Source organism: Thamnophis elegans, chromosome Z (assembly GCF_009769535.1).
Source record: "Thamnophis elegans isolate rThaEle1 chromosome Z, rThaEle1.pri, whole genome shotgun sequence".
Lineage (NCBI taxonomy): Eukaryota > Metazoa > Chordata > Lepidosauria > Squamata > Colubridae > Thamnophis > Thamnophis elegans.
The window spans coordinates 89306803-89330551 of NC_045558.1; positions in this window are offsets into that span (position 1 = coordinate 89306803).

Sequence of the window (23749 nt, forward strand, 5' to 3'; positions counted from 1 at the left end):
CACGTTTAAAGTAGATGCCTCCCACTGAATTCCACTCTGAAGCTGGTGTTACATATAGTGCTAATCCAGGTTTCATGGAAATCTAGATTTGGACATTATTAAGGTTTAGTCAATGGACCTTACTTCTCAGTAAACCAGAAAGAAGCAACACACATTAGTCCCAAAGGTGCTTTTTCAGGACACAACTGGACTGTCTTGTTTTTTTGTTTGAAGAGGTTTGGCTTCTCATCCAAGAAGCTTCTTCAGCTGTGACAGGATAGTGGGGAATGGAAGGATTTATATTCCTTGCAGAGAGGTAATGTGCATCCTTTTAGAGGGTCCTTGAAGCACTTAGAGGTTTATCTGTGTCCATGGGGTCACCTGAGTAGTGCTCCTGGTTCTTGTAGTCTGCAATTTCTTTCTCTGGAAATCCATTCCTAGTCCCACATCATTCAAAGAGGGTTCATCCCAAATTGTATAGGTAAAAGTCTGTAGAGATTCTCAGTCATCCAGGTCCTGGTTGTCATGGTGCTTTTTCAGGAGGCAACGGGACTTCCTTGCTTTTTCTTTGAAGATGTTTCGCTTTCCATCCAAGAAGCTTCTGACAGTATAGTGGGAAATGGAAGGTCCTGTTGCCTCCTGAAAAAGCACTTTTGGGACAACCATGATTTGGATGACTGAGAATCTCTACGCATAATGCACATTAGAGGTTGTCATTGATTTATGCCCAGAATTGAGCCCAAAATATTAAGATGGTTGTTAAGTGTGTTTTGTCCCATTTTCTGACCTTTCTTGCTACAGCTGTTAAGGGAATCACTGCCGCTGTTAGTAACATAATTAAGTGAATCTGGCTTCCCCACTGACTTTGCTTGTCAGAAGGTTGCAAAAAATAGGATACTGCAACAGTCATAAATACATGCCAATTGCCAAGCATCTAAATTTTGATCATGTGATGATCACAGGGATGCTGTAACAGTCCTAAGTGTGAAAAATATTCATATCACATTTTTCAGGGCCATTGTATCTTTGAATTGATCACTGAAGGTATGGTAGTAACTTGAGGACTACCTATACAGTTTAGTATTAAAGACCAATATAGCAAGATATATTAACACTATCTTGTATTTATGATAATTACTTGGAATTAGGAAAACAAAAGTCCCTCAATAGTAGCATTCTCCCTCTCTTCCTTTTTCAACTGCCTTGTTCAATGAATACCTTGCTACTTGAATTTTGTATTAGGTCTTCTAGGTCAGTGTTTTTCAACCACTGTGCCGTGGCACACTAGTGTGCCGTGACATAGTGTAAGGTGTGCCGTGGGAGAATTACTTTATATATAGTCAATATAGGCACAGAGTTAAATTTTCTTAACATTTTCTAATGGTGGTGTGCCTTGTGATTTTTTTCATTAAAAAAGTGTGCCTTTGCACAAAAAAGGTTGAAAAACACTGTTCTAGGTTTCCCAAACCCAGTTTTTGAGTGATAGTTTAACTAAAATGAAGCCATTCACCTAAATAAAGTATCTTCATGAAAATTGCTTTTTTTGCTTTATTTATTCAATAAAGAGGGAAAACAGTAACAGGGAAATGGGAAAAAGACAAAAATTGTATACTGTATAACGAAAACAAATTATGTAAAATATAAGGATTTATGCACTGATTATAGACAATGGATTAGATAAGTTCGTAAGAGATTGGAAGTGATTTGTGGATTTTCTCTGTATACAATACAACAACTGATTGTTAACAGAGGAATTTGAAGATTAGTTTTATCTTTGAGATTACCTGTTGATTGTTTGAACAGAGATTGGGACATTTGATTGCTAGACAAATAGATTTTCACAATAAGGACAACTTTTTATGTAATATAGTATTTTCATCAAATATAATGTAGATAGGAAAGTTTATAACTACATGTAGACTTGTTATGTGAGGCGAAGAGAATACGGTACATCAGATTTTTTATATGTTTGTTAAAATTCAACCAAGGTGGACTTTTTATATTCAGTGTTAGTGTCAATGATGTATTCATTATTTGTTATTTTGGGGGGTACATTTTTTTTTTGTTTCTGTTGTTGGCATTGGATGGTTGTTAATTTGCTTCCTATTTTTTGTTTTGTGTTTTAGTTTTAAAAATAAAAAATGAACATGGATATGAGGATTTATGTTTGAATTTTTAACTGATCTTTGAGAGTTTCCCAAGTAATTGATTTACAAATATTGAACTGCCTGTTCAATAGCTGAGCTCTACTAAACATTTCAAGCTTTAATTCTTTACCCATAAAATATGAGCCTCTGCTGAATGCTTTTTTTCCCCCCAGGTCCAGTTTTAGATTTTAGTGAAATTTAATGAAAAAGAGAGATCTAAGAGATTTAAACTTGTACATGCAGGTTTATGAGGTAGGAGAGCAGTGAATGACTGGCCTCTAGTCAACAGCATATTTGAATGTTGCAAGCTGATGAAATCTGATCTATCCCATAACTCTAAATAGTTTGACAGTTTCCAGGGATTTCTGTGTGTCTGTGCATGTATGTGAACAATCTTAGAATATTTCAGCCAACTTTCCAAAGTGATCTGTTCATTGGCCTCCCAGATAATTTATACTAGCAATGCTTACAGCTAAACTCAGAGTTAGTGTTTAGGCCAGGGGTGTCAAATTCGATTTCATTGAAGGCCGCGCATTAGGGTTGTGTTTGATTTCAGGGGAGGAGGGGCATTGTGTGTGTGTGTGACCAGAGTGGTTGTGGCCAGTTTAGCATTGCTTGTGTCAGGGGCACCTGTGGTGGTCAAGTGCTAAGGCAGGACTTCCCCCAAATCTTCCCTCCCATTATAATTTCCTTCCTTCCTTCCTTCCTTCCTTCCTTCCTTCCTTCCTTCCTTCCTTCCTTCCTTCCTTCCTTCCTTCCTTCCTTTTTCCTTCCCTCTTCATTCTCCTTTCTTCTTCCTTCCCCTCTTCCCTTCTTTTTCCTTCCTTGCTCTCTTCCCATTTTTTTCTTTGCCCTCCCTCTTTCCCTTACTCCTTTCTTGTCCTGTCTTGGATGCTCAAATGTGAAAGGGGAAACATTTCTCCTTTTGTTTTGTTTTGCTTTTAGTCTGTTTTGCTAGCCCTCTGCCAGCAAAAATGGAGCTTGGGGAGGTTGTGTCCACACACACCCTGGCCCTGTTTTCGCTTGCAGAGGGCTGCAGAAGGATGTTGTGGCTGACAATGGGGCCCAGTGGGGTTGTGCACCGCCTCCTCAAGCGCTGTTTTTGCTGACAGAGGGCTGCAGGAGGCCATTGTGGCTGGGCGCGACTCAGCAGACGCAACCAGAGAGGCAATATGTGTTCTCTTAGCCGTCCTAATTGCTCGAATGTACTCTCTGGTGCAGGTTGTTAAATGTGCTCGGTTCGGTTCGGATTTACTGGACCTCCATAAGTGCTCTAGGCGTCTCCTTTGGCGCTTCCTCTCCCGGAGTTCCTCAGTAAACCAAGGAGCCCTCCGGGATCCACTGCCTCGGAGCGGCCATAGAGGCGCAATCCGGTTGAGAGACTTCGTCGCTGCCAGGTTCCAGGCAGCAACCAGAGTCTCCACCAGACTGCGGGCGAGAGTATCAGGAATAACCCCAAGTTCCGTCTGGAACCCCAAAGGGTCCATAAGTCGCCTGGGGCGGAACCACCTGGTCGGCTCCTCCTCCCTACAGTGGGGGTTTGGTCTCCGAAAGTCAAGCCTCAATAGGTAGTGGTCTGACCATGACAGGGGCAAGATCTCACTACCCCTCAGACCAACCAGGGGGGCATTTGCCCAGGTTCGCCTGGTGCACCAGTTGCGTCCCTACCTGAACCGGGAGGCCCTCACAACAGTCACTCGTGCCCTTGTGACCTCTAGGCTGGAATACTGCAATGTGCTCTATATGGGGCTGCCCTTGAAGAGCATTCGGCGACTTCAGCTATCCAGAATGCGGCCGCGCGAGCGATCGTGGGTGCACCTCGCTTCACCCACGTAACACCTATCCTCCGCGAGCTGCACTGGCTGCCTGTTGATCTCCGGGTGCGCTTCAAGGTGCTACTTATCACCTACAAGCCCTTCATGATAGTGGACCTGGGTACTTGAGAGACCGCCTACTGCCAATTACCTCCACTAGACCGATACGATTGCATCGATTAGGCCTCCTCTGAATTCCATCATCCAGCCAGTGCAGACTGGCAACTACCCAGAGGAGAGCCTTCTCGGTGGCTGCTCCGACCCTCTGGAACGAACTCCCCGTGGAGATTCGGACCCTCACCACCCTCCAGTCCTTCCGCGCCACTTTAAAGATCTGGCTGTCCCGGCTGGCCTGGGATTAAGATTCTAACCCCACCCGAATTGTGTGACTGTTATGTTTTTCTTTTTAATATGTTGTATTGTCTTCATGTTGGAAAATTGTTTGTCCTTCCCCCCCCCCTTCTTTGAACTGTGAGCCGCCCTGAGTCCCCCCAGGGAAAAGGGCGGCATACAAATAAAGGGAAAAAAAAATAAAGCGGGGCCCAGGGGGGCTGCATGTGGCCCTCCTCAGCTCCATGTTTGCTGGCAGAGAAACCGTGAGCCTGTCCTTCACTGTTTCCAGGGCGGCCCCATGGGCCAGATCTAAGCACCTTGTAAGCCGGATCTGACCCGCGGGCCTTGAGTTGGACACCCCTGGTCTAGGCTTTGGTTTGATGAGATTTACAAGAGATTTTCAACTAGTCCTCATGCTATCACCATGATTGAGCCTCCCAATTATGGTCGTAAATCATGCCGGTAAATCGGGCCACTAACTAAATTCCATTTGTGGCATTTAGCATACCTTTTTGGTGGTGATTGATAATTAACCACTGCAGTCATTAAGTTAACTTAAGGATCAGTTGGAGGAGAAAAAACCCAACCTAATCCAGCCCTTTTTTCGCAAGAGGCTCTTAATCTTGGCAATGAACACTAGAGCTCAAATATCTCAGGAGACTTTATAGCTGCTTTTAGTTGTCATATGGACCAAAGTCTGATGTTTTAATTGAAAGAATAATTTTAAGTTCTGTGATTAGTCATAAAAAATCTAGTCAATCATGATATCACCAAGTTTGATTCCAGTTCTTAAATTGAGATAGTGGAAGGTATTTCTTTAATGCTTGTGCTAAATCAACTTGAGGAATCAATGATCTGAAAAGAGCCATTTGTAGAATGTCCTGTGTCAGGTGAAGTTCCCTGGTAACCTTGCCAATAACATTTGTGGCATTTAGCATACCTTAAAAAGAATGTAGTGATTGCTGCCAGAGTTTCACTGGCTAAGTTAGAAGAACATTTCTTCTCTTTGTATCAACGAAGCATCCCTGCTCAAAAGAAGAAAGAAGTGCATTCCAAAGTGACAGGCAGGGTTAAATTACACCCACCCCATGCATTTACCTCTGAGAAAGCAAACCTTGGAAAGAATTAATAACCAACAACACTGGCGTTGTTGGAGGAAATTGACAGAATTATAGAAGGCAGAGAGAAAAAAAACTCCATCTCCATCACCACCATCCGCAATGAAAGCTATAGAATCAATCGATAGGGTCTGCGTGTGATTATTTATTGAGACTATTTCTCCCTTCTTTTGCAAAAAAACTTGAAATTAATATAACTAATGTATGAAATAGAAAACTACTAGAGTGTGCATGCATGTGTGTGTGTAAAAGACACATGCACATTTGCGTGTGTGCGCGCACATAGACCAACAAACATTATGTGTAAGAATCCGAATAAAGACCATTATCACACAATTTAAATATAGGCATTGGCTTGCAGGCATGCCTCTTGCATCTGATGAAAAAGAAATTCTGGTCTTATAACCTTGAAAAAGTGGGTTATATGTTCTACCAAATAAAACTTTGCACAATCATCCTGCATCACTCACAGCTTTTGGAGAGGATTAAATTTTAATGTCTTTCACCGCTAGTCTGCTTTTTTCATATTGTATTTTATTTCCATATACTTTATTAATATACTTTATTTCCATATACTATGTTAAGCAGGGAAAGATGTACCATGATACCCCAAAAATAAGAGAGTGTCTTATTTTCTTTTGACCCCCGCTTCCCGAAATAAGTGCTTGTCCTCATTTTTGGGGAAGTCTTATTATTTTTGAGGTCCAGGAGAAGGTGAGTGTGGATACCTGTGTTGCAATATTTTCAGGGAGAGCTTATTTTCAGGGGAGGGCTTATTTTAGTGTATGCACTCAAAAGCCCAATTGGGCTTATTATCCGGGGAGATCTTCTTTTCGAGGAAACATGGAAATGTCTGCTTTATTGATAACAGCAGGTGTTTTCCCACTGGAAACATCCAGAAAGAATGATAGTCTGAATCTTCATTAAAGATTAATGAAGATAATCTTTAATCTTCATTAAAATCCTGTACTGTTCTACCTGTAAATATTTGAGTTTTTGATTCTAGCATAGATTTGGTCCTGGAAAGGTTGTGATTACTTGCTGGCTTAAAAAAGCAGGATAGGAAGAATAATCTCTTAATATATAATTTTTATGAAAGAAATTTAAAAAGAATATAAACCATACAAACCAATTCTCTGGAAATGGCTTTAATGCTAGGAAAGGTGGAAGGAAAGAGAGGGCGACAGCTAGAAGCCAGTGGATATATTCAGTTACAGTAGTGATGAATGCATTGTTAGGTGTAGATCATCATGAAGAAAATCTGCAGCTATTTGTCCGGGCAGTCACCAATAGCCTACACTGACTTGAAGCCCCTTCCTCCCCAGAAAAATTGATTGGCCATAAAGATCAAATTTACCACAAAAACAAAAGCTTCATTGACTGCAGGCTTTTTCTGAGTATAATTCAAATTTTGTACTTTATCCAAGAGAAATTGGCCATCTCTGTCACCCAGGCCTAAGCAGAAAATTAGGTTATTCACATCATAATCTCAGGCTCTTTCCTGGGTGCTTCACTAGCAAATACTTGAAGAAAGGATACATTTATCTTATAACACTTTATTTATATAATGCCAATTTAATCACAATTTCTCTCTCTCAGCTCTTTCTGACTTGTTTTGCCTGAGAGCCCAAAATTTAAATTTGCGCTAAGAAAACACAATTACTATATTCATTAAATATTCTATGCCTAAACAAATAAGACATATTATGACTTTGCTTAATGTTTGGTTCACACAATATGCTAAAATAGGTTGAATTCTCACAACACACTGAATCACACACTATTCAACTCCCATTTCAGCCTAGTCCACTGTGTTGTGGGAACCTAGCAGAGATGGTATTCAGCAGGTTCTGATCAGTTCTGGAGAATCGGTAATGGAAATTTTGAATAGTTTGGAGAACTGGTAAATACCACCTCTGATTGGCCCCACCCCATCTATTTCCTGCCTCCTGAGTCCCAGCTAATAAAGAGGAAATGGGGATTTTGCAGTATCCTTTCCCTGCCATGCCCACCAAGGCAACCCACATAATTGATAGCAAAAAATTTTGAATCCCACCGCTGGAATCTAGTCATTATTTAACCAGATCTTTCCAAATGCTGAGTTTGAATACTGCCAATGAATCCTTTGGACCAGTGATGGGAACTTTCTACAGACCGAGTCCACAACTGCTATCCAAAACCCAGTTATTTATTGCAAAATGCCAACATGGCAATTTAATCTGAATACTGGTTTAGAGGGAAAAATCATACATTAACATCTTTTGTCTTAAAAGAAAAACACAATAACAGAGCTTTCAATGATACAAACAACTTTTGATATTTACAATTTTGGGCCCACTTCAACCATAATTTATTTAATTATGTTTTTACATTTCTGAACTGTTCATCTCCCTCAAAGAGGAAATCTTGCTGATGGCAGTTCTGTCTCCAAATACATTTGGGCAACATTAATAGAGGATTTGAACTCCAAAATCAAACACAGCCCTCCCATTCATCTTACACAGAGTCATTGATGAAAACTGATGTAATCCATCTATCTTCCTTTTTTTCAGAAAGTAAATTATGATTCTAATATACTTTGTTGATATTCTGACTTGGCAATGACCAAAATGCTTAATTTGTACAATGTACTGGGCACATAGCAGACCCTATTAGGCAGGTTATGTTAACAGCTTCATCAAACCTGTCTGAAGAAACACAACCTATCACAAATCCTATTGTGCCTTAATATGAAGGATGATCCCAATCAGAGGTGGTATGCTGCTTGTTTGCACCAGTCAGTGACGTGCAATCAGGGGAGGCAGGGGAGGCAGAGCCTCACCACTGTCATCATGAAAAGAAAAAAAATGTAAAAGGAAAAAGGCTGAGGTAGTTGCTGCTAGAGTCGCAGTGGATGATCTGCTTAGTGCTTAACTGTTTAAAAAAGCCTCTAAAAAAGTGTCCTCTACAGGAGGAGGCGGGAAAACCACGTGCCTCATTTAGTCTGACTTTATGATCACTCGAGCAGAGTTAAGCAAGGGTTAAAAGCCGAAAAATTCCTTATGTAGGCGAGGCATGTGGTTCTCTTGCCTCCTCCTGTAGAGGGCGCTTTTTTAGAGGCTTTTTTAAACAGTTAAGCAGAGTCATCCATTGGGGACTCTTGCATCAGCTAACCCAGCCTGACCTCAGCAGCTCTTGCCTTTTTCCTTTTATATTTTTACATTTTCATGATGGCAGGCGAGAGTTGAAATCCTCTATGATTGTGAAACAGCTGGAAAAGGTATGTGGGTCAGAGGGAGAGGGAGGAATTCAAAATTAATGTAATTTGTAAGTAATTGTAATTTGTGTGTATGTGTGTTTGTTTGTTTGTTTCTTCACTCAGAGGGAAGGGGGTAGGAGAGGTAGGAAGGGCAGCCCACCAGCTTTCTTTCTCTGTGTCGGGGCAGCCCGCCAGCAGAGGCAGGTCTTTTACGTGCCTCTGCTGGTGGGCCGGCACTTTCTTTCTTTTGCAGCAAAAGAAAGAAAGCGGCTTTTGCCCGCCCTGCATCTATGTCCGACTCCACCACTATGTCCGACTCCTATGTCGGACTCCCGCCGCTATGTCCGACTCCTCTTGAAAGTGGCTTTTGCCTGCCCTGCCGCTATGTCCGACTCCGCCGCTATGTCCAACTCCTATGTCCGTCTCCCGCTACTATGTCTGACTCCTCTTGAAAGCACCTCATTTGCAGCTGATACCAAAATGTCATCAAAATAGGGGACAAGTCCTGGAATCCCCTGCAAAAGCCATTCCATGATGCTTTGCAACAGTCCAGGGGTGATACTAATACCGAATTGCAGGCGGTGACATTTGAATGCATCCCTGTGCGTCACAATGGTTTGGGCCTCAGCCGTAGCGCCATCTACAGGCAATTGTTGGTATGTCTGCGCCATGTCCAATTGTGCAACATGGCGCAGACATGGGGCCTAATGAATGAAGGAGGTGTTGTACAATAGGTACAGGGTAGGTGCTTTATTGTAGCGCTTTATTTATTGTGCACTTGTAGTCCGCGCAGATGCAGAGAGACTCGTCAGATTTGACAGGTGTTACTATAGGGGTCTCCCAGCGTGCGTGATCAACTGGCTCTAGGATTCCCTAGCCTACAAGCTTGTCAATTTCCCTGACAATTTTGGGGCGGAGAGCAAAAGGTACTGTCCTGGGTTTTAGCCTTATTGGGGCTATGTTGGGGTCCAAACTAAAGGAAATTGGAGTCCCCACATACTTACCCAGACTGGTGCCGAAGACGTTCTCGAATTCCTTAAAGATGGCTTCATCATCATCATCTTTCAAGGCGTTGATACCGGTCACTGCTAGGCCCAGGGCCTGGAACCAATCTAGCCCTCAGAGGTTCTGCATGTTGCGGCTGACCACTGTTACTGGGAGTTTTCCACTGAACTGCTTGAACTTCACCTGGAAGGAGCCTTGGCCCACGATGGGGACCCGATTTCCCTGGTAATCTCATAGGCGGATGTCAAGAGTGTGAAGATGCTGCTTCTTTAGGCTAGGATAGCCTGTTTTAGGGTAGACCATGGCCTGATGTTCAGTAATGACCCGGTGTCGATCTCCATCTCACATGGAGAATCCTTGATGAGGACTGTGACCTTCAGCTTTTTTGGCTGCCTGGTGCGGACCTGGCCAATTGACGTATGGTAGGTAACTCTATTGGCACCCTCTGAGCGCCATGGTGGCTTCTGCCAGGCCCCTTGGTTGGGCCTCTGTTGGCAGTTTGGTGCGCTTCTAGGCTGCCAGGTAGTGGCAGGGAATTCACTCCAGCACACCTTGGCGATGTGCCCCTTTTGCTTGTAGCGCTGGCAGGTTGTGTTGCAGAAACGGCAAGCCGATCTGGCATGGTCTGCTATGCAGCTAACGCAAGGCAGGAGACGCAGTTTGAATTTGCGCACCAGCTGGGCACAGCTACTGCGCATGCGGCAGCTGTCATCTTCCTCGCCCTCTGAGCTCTCGGGCTCTGCAGCCTTGCGATGTACACGTGTACTCTTTCGTGCATCTGGTGGAGCACTTTGGGGCTGAAGAGTCTCAGTAGATTTGACGGCTGATTTGGACGCCCTGGCTTCGTCCAAGGCGCTCTGCAGAGTGAAGTTACATTTAGCGAGTAACCTCCTCTGTAGGTTAATGACCCGAACACCGCAAATTATGCAGTCCAGAATCAGCTTGTCCAGGTCTCAGAATTCACAGTACACTGCAGCCTTGCAAAGCGCCGCAACATACTCATTAATCGACTCGCCCTCTTTCTGGTTCCTGATGTTAAACTCATGCCGGCGAATGTGCTTGGATGGCTTGGTGGCATCGTGGGTCCTCAGTGTCTGCTGGAGCACAGACCAGGTGACTGATTGCAGCGGTTTTGGCTCAGAGAGGTCTTTCGCCATCTTGAACACTTCCCGGCCACAGTATCCGAGGAACATGTTCTTCTTGCGGCCTTCAGAAAGGCCCATGATTTGCCCAAATTTAGGCAAAACAAAGATGTTAGTTAAAAATATGAACACAAATCAAAGAGAAGAACTAGAAAGAATAACAGGATGTGAGATAGTAAAAAAGGTTAAATATTTAGGAGTTTATATTACAACTTCAAATGGAAAATTATATAAGTATAATTACAAACCATTATGGCATAGAATACAGGTAGAGATGAAAAATAGGAAAAATTGCAACTGTCTTTGTTGGGAAGGATAGCAACAGTAAAAGTGAATGTTTTGCCTAAGTTTTTATTTCTTTTTCAAATGATACCAATACTCAAAAAAGATGCAAACTTGGTAGAATGGCAGAAGGGTATTAATAAATTTGTCTGGGCAGGGAAGAAACCGAGAATAAAACTTAAAATAATGCAAGATCCATGTGAGAGAGGAGGTTTGAAAATGCCATATTTAAAATTATATTATGAAGCAGTAGTTTTATCAATAATTAGTGATTGGATCAATTCAACAGAGGATAGAATACTGAACATTGAAGGATATGATTTGCTATACGGTTGGCATGCTTATTTGATATATGACAAGAAGGTGGATAAGACTTTTAAAAGTCATATTTTAAGGAATGCTCTATTGCATGTCTGGAAAAAATATCAACATAAATTAAATGACAAGTTACCTATGTGGGCAATTCCCAGACACGCAATAGAGAATATAAGCATAAAACAAAAACAGGATGTAAACAGACAGCTTCTTACCATAGAAAGAGGTATATTACAGCTAAAACCTCTGAAAGTATTAAAAGAGGAAAAGGTAATCCAAACATGGTTTCAGTATAGACAGTTACAGGCCAGATGGAAAAAAGACCAGAAAATTGGTATTACGCAAAATGAGGATAATTTAGTAAAACAAATTAGGGATCAAAGTCAAATACATATAAAAAGGTTATACAATATATTGATAGAAATAGATTCTGAAACTGAATTAGTTAAAGACTGTATGATAAAGTGGGCACAAAATTTTGAAGAACCAATAACAATGGATACATGGGAAAAGATATAGGTAAGAAACATAAAATTTACCCAACCCCAAAACCTGAGAGAGAACTTCTACAAGATGTTTTATAGATGGCACTTAGATCCTAAAAAATTGTATGTATCCAAATTTACAACCTAAATGCTGGAGATGTGATTGTGTTGATGCTACATATTACTATATATGGTGGACTTGTAAAAAGGTTAAAGCATTTTGGATAAAAATGGGGGTGGATTATGCAAAATATTCTTAAAAAGAGGATAAAGTTTACTCCTCAGTTATTCCTGTTAGGTATAATTACAGACTGTACAGTTATAGAGACTAATTTGATTTTGAATCTTACAACGGCAGCAAGACTGTTGGTGGCGCAATACTGGAAGAAGGAAGAATTGCCTACTATTCAAGAATGGACGTTAAAAGTAACAAACTTAGCAGAGATGGCTAAAATATCAGCATATCTTAAGGACCATTCAGATGAGAAATACAAGCTGGAATGGAGAAGATGGTTTGATTATATTCAGAATAAATATGGGACTAAAAAACTCCAGATAGCTTATGAATGAATGAGCAAGGAATGATACAATTTGTTTAAAGTTAGCTTTATAAAAGGGGAGTTAAAGTACAAGTGAGGGATGATGCTAAAGTCTGTTAGTTTATTTTAGAATATGGTTGCTAATGCTTATACCCTATATTTGCTCTGGGAGGTTGGGGGGGAGGTTGGGGGTGGAGCTGGGTTATGGGGAAGGTATATATTTGTAAAATGTTTAAAAACTTTTAATAAAAAAAAAGAAAGAAACGCCCATGAGGTTGTTTGCCTCGAGGAAGCAGTCGAATCATAACATGTACAAATCCCAATGCTCAGTAACTGTGTCAGGTGCTGCTTCATTTAATAATCAGGAAAGAAACCACTCAACTCCATTTGTTTGAAATTAAGTGTACTTTTACTAATTACAAATGAATAGTAGCAAAGCTAAGCTGAGTCTGGTTAATTAGGTGCGAAAGCAAAGAATATCATGTATAGTTCAATCACCTCCCCTTGGCACACCAGTCCATAGTCCAATTATAATTCACCCAACAGTCAGGTGGGAGATATCTTCAAAAAACATCACCAGGATGGAATGCTGGACAGTTAATCTTGGTGGGAAACTCCCTTCCTCCACATGCGCAATGAGACGGTCAAGCCAGCGTCTAGAATCTTCCTCCAGCACATAATGATTCCCCTCCCAAATACCATGCCCCCCTCCCCGTTTCAATGGCAGCCGAAGCAGCAGCAAAGCAGAGGCTGACATCCTGGATCATACGGAGTCGGTGGGGGGTGCATGGCCATTTTGTGTTCTGAGGGCATTTTGAGTTTGCCGCTCAAAAATGACTGCTCGAAGCCGCACTGAGCTCTGGGCTGGATGTACTTGCTGGATTACTATGCTCTTTTTGGTTCACCTAGTTGCCTTCCAATCCCACCTTCATCACCAGTGTTAGATTGGGTAATGGATAGACACACACAGGCTTAACGGTAACAACAGCTCTTTATTAAGTACAACAAGTGAGAACAACCCAGCAAAGGTTCAGTCTGACAGCAGCCCTTTTATAAGGAGCTGTCAGACCCTTCGGCCAATAGGATTAAACCTCTGTTCTCGCCGGAACAGAGGACCTTGGTGGAAACCACTGTAGTTAGAACAAGTATCTAACAATTACTGATCCCAGTCTAGAATTTGCATCAATGAATATGTTTAATGTCATGTTCATGCAACATATGTCATAGTTTGCATAACTGATTTGCTCAAAATAATCAAATTTATTGACTTTGCCAAGCCAAAAAAAATCCCTTTATGACTTAGAGTGCTATATGGACGAGTCTTGTAGTTGTATGTATTTACAAATTAATCAAGATTCAGGGGGTAACTTTACCACATTAGCCAAATTAAAACAGTAGAGAGAAACTACATGAAACTTTAACACAGCACACAGCACACCATGGAAAAAAAACCTTCCATTAATTTCTTGATATCCCAAATTAATACATGATTTAGTTTGCATTTCTGATAGGATTACTGTAGAGCAAGAATTTCTTGTGGCAGTGAGATAGCTGCTTTACTCCTCAAATTGAACACTATAAACAGCTGAGCCCATTAACTGACAAAATATTCCATTTAATTAAAAATTTTAAGGCAATGTTCCCGTGGAATTTTGCATATCCAGTTTTCCAGTTTCTGGAAAAAAACATTCCAGACCCAAACAGTTACCATATCTCACAAGCTCTGAAACCTGATTTTGATCCCAGATGTTGATGTATTATTGTGTCTCTGACCCCTCACTTGTTTTTTTGTTCTTTGCAAGATTATTTCTGTATGGTTTGTGAATTTGGTTATTTTTTTTTTAAAAAAAAACTTCTATTCTCTATTTTCTGTACCAAAATGTTAGTTAATGTTAGTTAAACACTAAAAATGCATGGTGTTTGAATCTCTAATTAGGGTTGGGAGAGAAATTCATTTTAAATATTTATTTGATATGCCTAATTTAAGCTTTAGGGTCAACATCCTGCATTCCATTCCCCCTCTCTGAAAGAACTGAGCAGGGATTTAATTTTAATAACTTTTTTCTTTCTTTCTAATATTATTCCCAGATGGGCAGAAAATTGTAAAGAAATTGGCTTTCAAAAACTGCAGCTTGGAGATGTGGCCCCACCCCCTTTCAGGAGAAGGCCATGCCCCCGCAGGCACTTCCGCCTCCCCTGGTAACCAAAACATGGGGTTGCCCAGCTCCCTCTCACTCTCTCTCCACCTCCAGGACTCGGCTGAGTGAGGGCTGTCTACAGCACTGCTTGATGGGCCTGTGACCTCGGTGTTCTTTTCCTCCGGGAGTGGAGGGATTGAGAAGGGGATTGGGGCAGCCCTGGTGGTATTAGGCATTTTGCGAGGCAGCCTAGGGGGCAAGGTCCTCGCCCTGGCAGGAAATGAGGGGAGGAGAGAAGTGCCTGATGGAGCTGGAGCTGCAGCAGGCTAAGGTAACTGTCCCATCAGTGAACTCTGGCAAAGTCTCTGCTGGGGCGATGGCTCATGTGCCCACAGAGAGGGCTCTGAGTGCCCCCTCTGGCATGTGGGCCATAGGTTCGCCACCACTGCCTTGGACAGAACCTTTTACCTGCCGTGAAATCTGATGATTTCTTAACCTCTTATCCCCATTTATAAGCCATCCTTTAATGAAAAACAGGATGAAAACCAGAAGTCTCCCCAATGGCGTCCATTCAGTGTCTAGTGGTAGAACTCTAGAATTGGAATAAAACTTACTCTGGAGATCTCTGCAGAGCTGTGGAGGGGATGGGGGGTGAGTGGAAATTGATCTCAACCATTTGGGAACATTTCCAAGCAATCACAAAATGATTAAGGGATATTATTGAAATGCAGAACTTCAGCTTTATTTGAGTATTATTACATACATTGCACATCTAATCTTCTGGTAGTAAGCTCCAGTGAACACTTTTCCATTGTTCTGGACTTTTAGTAAGGAATTCCTTTAGTAAGGAATTGGAGTCCTGTTAAATTCAGCAGGACTTTCTTTTATGTAAAATGCTGTAGATCCCATCAGCCAAAGAGTGATAATTGTCAGGGACTAGAAAAATGTGCTTTTTCCACAGTGGTCCTTGCTCTATGGAACATCCTCCCTTCAGAGATTAGAATGGCTCATACTTTGTTACTTTTTTGTAAGGTCCTAAAATCCAGGATTTGTTCCCGAGCCTGGGGTGCTGAATGTGTAAAGGACCCTGATTCTTGGCTGCATTGCTAACCAACAAAGTACTTGGGTTGCTATGTATACTTATTTTGTATGTTTCTATTATTTTTAATGTTTTTAATATTTTGATTGTAATATCTTTTTTTAATTGTAAGCTGTCCAGAGTCCAGAGTTGGCTGAGATGGGTGGCTATAGAAATTGAATGAATGAATGAATGCCTCACAAATAGCCTGCAGCCATTGTTTTCTAGCTGCAAAGGACATAGAATTATAAAATGGAGTTTTCTAGTTGGTGATTCATGGAACTTATTTGCAGTCTAAAGAAGGTCAAGAGAGAATGCAGAATATAGTGTGTTCCTACATGCTTTTATGATATCACCACATATTATTGAAGGGAGGATGTTGTCTGAATTTTAGGAAATGCAGACAATTAGCGTCAATAGTTCTAGCTGATGGGTTTGAGTGAGTAATACACTGCTTGTCAGTTCATGTTCACAGGATATTATATGGCCCATATGTTCTCAGAAGGATGTTAGCTTATAGTAATGTGGATAAATCTGGAGCAGATTTTTACTTTAGTACTGCCATTAAAGGGGTTTTCAGCTTTCTGACCTGAGTTTTTGAACTTAGTTTGAAGGGTGGATCTCCTTTGCTATATGCTAATTGCAGGAGATTTTTTTGTTGTTAATATTCAATTGTGCTAAACAAAGAGATGTGAAATTATTGTGAAACCAGTTATTCATACAGGAATTTTCCTATCCTACCTGTAGGACAGGATCATTCACTTATTTCTTACTCTATAATTAAATTCTTTGATAGATTCTTGTTTATTATTGCTAGGGAAACAATGTTTGCCCTGGACAGGCATCTACTTTATAGTAACTGAAGCAATTCATTGGAATTTATTTTTAATATAATAAGCAGCAAGCATAATTCTATATAAACACTGATTTCTATTAGCTTGCCATTTTCTTAAGTCTTGGCTACTGTTTCTAATACAGCTTTTGTCAACCATTGGAACTTGGTCAGTTAGAAAAGAAAGACTCTCAGGCCCATGGTTAGCCCAAGTATACTTTACTAAAGCCAAGTAATTATAGAAGAAGTGAAACTGGATCTGAGATTTTTGTGGACAAAGCATATGACTAACTTTCCCTTGTTCCTGTCCACCTCCCTGTTATCAAAGAGTGTCCAATTAGGTGCTAACAAATAATTTGGGTAAACAGTCCCTGTCTTTGTGATCTGGGTGGTTCTGCATTCCTTGGAATAGCTGGCAGTTCTCATGGGATGATATGATGCTCAGTTTCGATTCCTCATGCTAGCTCTCCCTCTTATCCCACCGCACCAATCCTTTCCGATGTTGCTATGGCAGGCTGGCAGCAAACAAGGAAAAGACCAGTCTTGCAGGGAAGAGAATGATTGTTTAGGCTTAGCAGGCTATTTGTTGTGAAATTGGCAAGAGAAATGGGGCAAATGCACGAAATGAGCATCAGCACATTCAGTATCTGAGGGGGGGGGGGCTCTTTCCATAAAACCAAATATTGTAGTTTGCCTATAGGAAGGCAGGAGTTAAGAATCTCCTTGACTTTAAAATGTTGTTCCCTTCAATGAATAGAATAGAATAGGATAAAATAGAATAGAATAGAATTCATAAGTGGGAGGAGATGAGTGATAGGAACGATGAGAACATTAATAGTAATAGTAATGCAGACAGTAAATAGTTTGACAGTGTTGAGGGAATTAGTTGTTTAGCAGAGTGATGGCGTTCAGGAAAAAAACTGTCCTTGTGTCTAATTGTTCCGGTGTGAGTGCTCTATTCCATTGTTTTGAGGATAGAAGTTGAAACAATTGATGTCCAGGATGTGAGGGGTCTGTAAATATTTTCACAGCTTTCTTTTTGACTTGTGCAGTATACAGGTCCTCAATGGAAGACAAGTTGGTAGTAATGGTTTTTTCTGCAGTTCTAATTGTCCTCTGAAGTCTTTGTCTGTCTTGTTGGGTTGCAGAATATGGGGGGAATTGGCAATTTCATTGTGGGGCATGGGGCACTGCCACCTTCAGAAAGCTGCATTGGAAAATTGGGTGGATATATTTAAGTTTTTCTGCAATTTCAGTTCCACATTCACTGGGTTTATAACTCTGATGAAGGTCCAATGTATTTTGGCCTCAACTTTTTGCAAGGCTGCCTGGATTGCAGAAACTTGGTGGAAAGATATACTTTGTCTCCAACTTTAATTCCTTTTGAGGGGCCTTCTTTTTATCTGCATATTTCTTGTAAGCCTCTCTTGCCTCTTCTAGCACTTTACAGACAAACAGGCTACGTATGCTGGCTAAGGAGGTAGAGGTTTAGAGGTTTTATTTGCATTTGTAGGCCGCCCTTTTCCCTGAGGGGACTCAGGGCGGCTCACAGAAAACCAGGGAAAGGGGAAATACAACATTGAGACAACAACACATAATAAAATAATGAGCAACATGCATACAACATTCGGGCGGGGTAGAAATCCTTATCCCCAGGCCTGACGGGCGAGCCAGTTCTTCAAGGCAGTGCGGAAGGCCTGGACGGTGGAGAGGGTACGAATCTCCACGGGGAGCTCGTTCCAAAGGGTCGGGGCTACTGCTGAGAAGGCCCTCCTCCTTGTGGTTGCCAGCCGACACTGGCTGGCCGATGGAATGCGGAGGAGGCCTAATCTATGGGATCTTATAGGTCGTAGGGAGGTAATTGGCAGAAGGCGGTCTCTCAAGTATCCAGATCCACTGCCATGTAGGGCTTTATGGGTGATCAATAGCACCTTGAAGCGCATCCGGAGATCGACAGGTAGCCAGCGCAACTCGCGGAGGATAGGTGTAATGCGGGTGAATCGGGGTGCACCCGCAATCACTCGCGCGGCTGCGTTCTGTACTAGCTGAAGTCGCCGGATGCTCCTCAAGGGCAGCCCCATGTAGAGCACGTTGCAGTATTCCAGCCTAGAGGTCACAAGGGCCCGAGTGACTGTTGTGAGGGCCTCCCGGTTCAGGTAGGGTCGCAACTGGTGCACCAGGCGTACCTGGGCGAATGCCCCCCTGGTCACAGCCGCTATATGATGGTCGAATGACAGCTGTGGATCCAGGAGGACTCCCAAGTTGCGGACCCTCTCTGAGGGGTGTAAAATTTGACCCCCCAGCCTGAGTGTTGGATTATTGGCCAAATCTTTGGGAGGAAAACACAACAGCCACTCGGTCTTTTCCGGGTTGAGCACAAGCTTGTTAATCCTCATCCAGTCCATGACGGCTTCAAGCCCCCGGTCCATCACGTCAACCGCTTCATTGATTTGGCACGGGGCGGACAGATACAATTGAGTATCGTCCGCATATTGATGGTATCTGATCCCGTGCCTGCGGATGATCTCTCCCAGCGGTTTCATGTAGATGTTAAATAGTAGGGGGGATAAGACCGAACCCTGCGGCACCCCATATTTTAGGGGCCTTGGGGACGATCTCTGCCCTCCCACTAACACCGACTGCGACCTGTCCGAGAGGTAGGAGGAGAACCACCGTAACACGGTGCCCCCCACTCCCACCTCCCGCAGTCGTCGCAGAAGGATACCATGGTCGATGGTATCGAAAGCCGCTGAGAGGTCAAGGAGGACCAGGATGGAGGGATGTCCTTCATCTCTGGCTCTCCAAAGATCATCCATCAATGCGACCAAAGCGGTTTGGTATGCTGCGTGAGGGAGAGGTGTACGTTAGGAAAACTCTGGCACAGAAGCAAAATTCAGGGTAGTAGCCATTTGGAATGGTGCAAATTCTATGCTTCGGTGGACACCATTGAGAAGAATTCTAAGAGAATTTTGCCCTTATTCTAGGAAACAACACTTGAATATAAATTAGTAAATTAGTAAAAGCCAAGATAGCAACACTTACTAAAAGACCAAAGGGGCATATGCTAAGTCCTTGACCTACAACCGGTCCTAAAGTCCTTGACTTACGACTGAGTCAAGCCAAGCCGTGCCTGATTGACTATATCGTGGCTGGCTGAGCGCGGGCTGCCAGGAGCACTCCCATTGGTCGCCCTGCTTGACAGTTCCATATAAATAGCTGTCAAGCAGGGCAAGGTGCCGAAATCACACTACAGCAAGCGGTGGAGGAGGCGAGAGCCGTGGAACTGTCCGAATAATCCACTTCGGAGATGTCTTGTTCCCAGCTGCCGCCAGTGCTGCCACACAGGGCTTGCCTAATTGACAAACTCGTGCCTTTGGATGAGCCCGAAGATGAAGACCAGGTGGACCGCCTATAGATTGTGCCCAGGCGTTAGCCGCAGCAGCCAGCCTGTCAAGCCACGGCTACTTGCCTTGGTTGCGGTGGCAACCATACCTGATCCACTTGCTCATTCAAATCTTCCGTGTGCCGCAGGTACAATAAAAAAGGCCACCTGGCTCAGGTCTGCCAGTCTACCTTGCCGCTTTCTCAGCAACCTGATGCCCCCACACAATATGGCCAGCAGGCGCAGCTGTGCCTCCAGCAGCCCTGCCGCCAGCAGTGAAGAAGAGATAACTGCTTTGCCGTTGACAAGGGCCTTCCTACCATCCCTGCAGAGCAGGCAGGCAGGCGATGGCCGGCTCCAAAAAGATCACGGTCTCGCTCCTGTTGGAAGGGTCGCCCTGCACTATGGAGGTCGACTCTGAGTCCTCCTGCTCCCTCCCATCTTGGGCCACCTTCTGCCCCAGCATCTCACATGACCAGCTGTCATCACTGGACACCACATTGAAAGACTACCAAGGAACTCAAATTCCCATCCTGGGCTGTTATGTTATTAGGGTGGAATATGGAGGGTTCAAAGGCTACCTCCCTGTCCATGTGGTTGAGAAACCGCTGCTGGCCCTGTTGGGGCCTGGATTGGTTCCCCTCGCTGGGCCTGTCACTGATGGGGGTGCATCACATTGTGGACACACCCCCTGGCATTGAAGACGTCATTGCGGAGTACGCTAATGTTTTCTATGGTAAGCTGGGAAAGTATAAGGGGACCCCTATCTCCCTGAAGCTAGATCCCCAGGTTGCCCCTATTAGGCTGAAGTCCCGCAGGGTGCCTTTTGCCTTGAAGCCAAAGGTTGATGCGGAAGTTGACAAATTGTTGGCACAGGGCATCCTAGAGCCCGTCAACCACTCTAAGTGGGAGACCCCCATAGTGGTCCCTGTCAAGGCCGATGGGTCTATCAGGATCTGCACCGACTATAAATTGACCATCAATCTTGGCCTCCAGGCAAACCCCTATCCAGTCCCTGTGGTGCAGCACCTGCTCCATTCCTTGGGGCGGGGTTGCATCTTTGCCAAACTGGATATGGCACAAGCCTACCAGCAGCTCCTGGTGGATGACGATGCGGCAGCAGCCCAGACCATCGTCACCCACCATGGGGCTTTTCATTGCCGCTGCCTCCAATTCGGCATTTCTGTTGCCCCGGGGATCTTCCAGAGCCTCATGGAGCGGCTGTTCCATGGGCTCCCTGGCATCGTCCTCTACTTTGATGATGTCCTGATCGTTGCAAACAGCCGCTCAGGGCTCATCGAAGTGTTACGGAAGGTCCTTGACTGTTTCAGGGGCACGGGTTTAAAATTAAAGTGCAGCAAATGCTCATTTGCTGTGCCTAGGGTGGAATTCCTGGGTTTCTGAATAGATGCCCAGGGCATCCACCCTACCCCCTCCAAAGTCATGGCCATAATGAACACCCCAACGCCTGCCTCCAAGGTGGAGCTACAGGCATTCCTCGGTCTTTTAAATTTTTACGTGCCATTCTTGCCACACAAGGCATCATTAGCCAAGCTGCTGCATCAGTTGCTCGACTGATCCGTGGCCTGGTGCTGGGGCAGCCACGAAGTGCATGCATTCACGCTGTCAAAGCCATGCTTATGTCAGCGGTTTTCCTAGTCCAATATAGTGACAGGCTACCACTGACGCTGGCATGTGATGCCTATCCCGTTGGTCTGGAGGCTGTCCTGAGCCATGTCCTTCCCAATGGCTCTGAAGTCCCCATAGCTTTTTATTCCTGGACACTCTCTCTGGCAGAGAGGAACTACACCCAGATCGACAAGGAGGCTCTGGCTGCATGTCCGGGATTAAAAAGTTCCACAATTATCTGTATGGATGGCATTTCACACTGTTCACCGACCACAAGCCTCTCCTTGGACTTCTGGCCAGTGACCATCCAACCCCTCCCATTCTCTCCCCTTGGATGACCCGCTGGATGGAGTTCCTAGTGCATATTCATATATGCTGAGGTACTGTCCAGGCAAGCAGCTGGGGCATGCTGATGCCCTCAGCTGCTGCCCCCCGTCACTGACCCACAGCCAGTTCCTTGCCTCTCAGTCCTGTCTATTGCTTCCCTAGATCTGCCACTGACAGCCACTGATGTGGCGGCCCACACGAGAGCCGACCCTGTCCTATCCCAGGTCATGGCTTGGGTCCTGAGGGGCTAGCCTATGGGTGGGATTTCGGAAGACTTCTGCCCCTTCAAGGCCCGCCAGTTGGAGCTGTCACTACACTGTGGGTGCCTTCTGTGGGGGGACAGGGTCATTATTCCCCCAGCCCTCCGCCATCAGGTGCTTACTCGCCTCCATGGGGACCACCCAGGTGTAGCGCGCATGAAGGCGCTCGCTCAGAGCTATGTCTGGTGGCCCCATTTGGATGACGAAATAACTACCTAGGTGGCCTGGTGTACCCTGTGCCAGCTGTCCTGCCCTGCTCTACCTTCTGCACCCCTTGGGAGTGGGAGGTGCCTAGGGGATCCTGGTCGAGGCTGCACCTAGACTTTGCAGGCCGATTCCACGGCCAGGTGTTCCTGGTGGTTGTGGATGCTTACTCTCCTGGGTGGAACTCGTCCTAATGTTATCTACCACAGCAGAAAGCACTGTGCAGGCCTTGCAGCGCCTGTTCACCACCCATGGCTTGCCGGACATTGTCGTGTCTGACAACAGCCACAATTTGCATCCACGACATTCCAGGAATTCCTGGCCACACAGGGCATCCGCCATGCGCCTGTCGCCTCTTACCATCTGGCTAGCAATGGCCAGGCGGAACAAGCAGTCCACTCGGCCAAAGAGCCTTGGGCAGGATGGACCGGGGTGACTGGCCAGCAAGGGTGGCTTCTTACCTTTTGGCTCAACATTCTACCTCTTGCCCTATCTCACGCAAAAGCCCTGCTGAGCTGTTGATGGGCGGGCGCCTGCGGACTACCCTGGATAGATTGCACCCTCTCTATTCTGGGGAACAGCCTGGCAACCTGGGGCCCCCTCCCTGCACTTTCAGGGATGGGGACCTTGTATGGACCAGGAGTTATTCCGGGGATCCAAGGTGGGTGCCTGCCACCATCACCACAATAACTGGTCCCTGTTCTTACAGGGTCCATCTTCCAGATGGCACTGAGTGGTGGTGCCATGTGGATCAATTGAGGCACTGCCTACCATCTGAGGCCTCCTCTCAAACCGGCCCGTCAAGCCCAGCCACCATTGCCCAGCAGCCGGCCTCTATACCGCCGTGCCCGCAGTTACAACCCCTTGTGAGGCCTTCCCCCAGTCAGGCCTCTCCTGCCCTGCTACCGCCTTCTGGCAACCGTTCCGTTTGCCAACTCCTTCCGTGCTTGCCCCTTCTGGTTTACCCCATCCTGAGGCCTTCCCCCAATCAGGCCTCGCCTACCAAGATGCTGCCTACTGGCAGTTGTACTCAAATCCACCTCCAACAGATGCGCTCCCTCGCCCCATCCTACCGGTGTCTTCGGATCCACCCTCTGAAGCAGGCCTGGATGACATCACCTGGAGCTACCCTCCCTTCAGGGAGGAGCTGCAACAGGGACATCTTACCTCTCTGATGCCGCTTCCTGAACTGAGGCACTCGGGGCGTGTCTGCCGCCGACCTGCCTACTTCAACGAGTACATATGCGCAACATTTCCGCATGCGCCCCCACTAAGGGGGAAGGAGTGCTAAGTCCTCAACCTGCAACCGGTCCTAAAGTCCTCAACTTGCAACCGGCCGCAGGTCCTCGACTTACGACTGACAGCCGGCAACAGCCAAGCCGTGCCTAATTGGCTAAAGTGCGGCTGGCTGAGCGTGGGCTGCCAGGAGCACTCCCATTGGTCACCCTGCTTGACAGCTCTGTATAAATAGCTGTCAAGCAGGGCGAGGTTCTGAATTCCTG